Source organism: Chelonus insularis, unplaced genomic scaffold (genome assembly GCF_013357705.1).
Source record: "Chelonus insularis isolate UGA/USDA-ARS -01 unplaced genomic scaffold, ASM1335770v1 scaffold_362_pilon, whole genome shotgun sequence".
Classification (NCBI taxonomy): Eukaryota; Metazoa; Arthropoda; class Insecta; order Hymenoptera; family Braconidae; genus Chelonus; species Chelonus insularis.
This window is the reverse complement of record NW_023276793.1, coordinates 1,105,001-1,106,802: the sequence shown is the minus strand read 5'-3', so window position 1 is coordinate 1,106,802 and position 1,802 is coordinate 1,105,001.

The following is a 1,802-nucleotide window of genomic DNA, read 5'->3' as shown; positions in this document are numbered from 1 at the left end:
TCCTGAGCTCCGTCCTTCTTCGGGATAAGTATTGTCCTCGAATCCCTCCAGTACGCAGGGACATGACCCCAGAGTAAAAGGATGTTCATAATTGTCGCCGCAACCCAAGGATCTACTTTAGAAGTCCACTCCTTCGCTGAAAGGCCATCAGGGCCAGGTGCCGAGCGGAGTTTTGGTCGAATACGTTGCACTTCAGATGCTTCAATAGGTACACAAGCGTCCTCCAATCCACAAGCTGAGACATTTTGATTCTCATTGTCGACCCATTGGCTGCCCTCATCCTCGAAAACTGGCCTCCAAAAGGCTTCTTGTTCCTCCAATGACAACACACAAGATTGACTATGATCGCCCTCCAGAACAAGCCTCGCTGCTTTGGACCGATTTTTACTCCATAGGGTCTGCAGTCGAGCATACTCTCTACGCCTCTTATGACTCCTGCTTACAACGGTTTCAGAAGAGTTGCTTTTAGATTTACGGGGCTGGTAAGGTCTGGTCTCAGGGAAGACAGCTTTTGACCATTCAAGAAGATAGAATTCAGGATTTTCACCTTGCAGGACAGCATCAACAGCTTTCAGGATATCTTCAAGCCCTGTTGGACGGGAGCTAGAGTTCATAAGTATGTTCTTTGTATCTAATAACCAGTCATGAAAGCTTTTCAGTGACGAACCATGATCTGAACCCACTACAGTATCCACGATTGTTGGTGTTTGTGGAACTGCGACATTTGCTTGAGAAATCGAGTCAACACTTCCGGAAGGAGGAGGGTCAAGCAAACTGGATCTAAGTGCTAACATTTCTGTTCGTAAATTCCTGTATCTTGCGGAGCCACGTTCAAGAGTGATTGCAGCTGCGGTGCGTGCGACGATGTTCAAACTTGTGAGATAGTTGTTAATACTCCCAGCATGTTCGGGTCCAGCCTGAAGCTCAGCGGCGACAAGCATGCGCAGTTCTTCATCTTTCCATTTGATGTTCCGGGTCGCCAAGCGGATGTCATCGTTGGCCTCAACAGGATGGGTATGACGTTTATGCTGCCCCAAAGCAATTGCGCTAACAAAGCTGCGTGAGCATAATGGGCAATGATAATCCAGAGCACTCTCCTGACGGTCCTCAGAGCTAGGTACTAAACGATGGGCATGCCTCTTATGTTGGCTTAGGCTTCTCACTGAGGGGAAACTTCTCTGGCAATCAGGGCACTGATATGGATGTACAATTTCATAATCGACTGTGGGAGGAACAGATCTAGCATCGGTATGGTGTATTTCCGTGTTATTTACAGCGTCAAGCGGCGAAGAACTCGGCACAGGAACTGGACGACTCGCGGGGGCGTGCAGGATACTTGAGGGTGCCATTAGAGAGACAGGTAGATCACTTCCAACTTCGTGCACTTCGACAGGATCACAGCCAGGTTCTAATATAGTGCGTGCACGTAACTCTTCCAAGAGTTGTCGATATTTGTCACGCTTTCTCATGCTTTTGATTGCCTCAAGACCTCTCGTTGACTCAAAATGAACCGTGCGTACCAGAAAGTCGTTGATAGAAGAGCGGACGCTTACCGGGGCTTCTAACTCAGCAATAGCCATCCTTCTTAGGTCCTCATCACTCCACCGAGCCTTGGCCTGTCTCCTTTCTGAACATAATAAAGCTGCATTCGCAGACAACGATGAGACAACAACACTATTTGTGGCTGTTAAGGTTGAGGTTATAGTAGATGCGACACTACTTTGAGAAGAGGCAGAGGCCACTCTCACTCTCACTGGATTCGTTCTAGAAGTGCGAATAGTGTCGCGAGAGGATCGACAGTT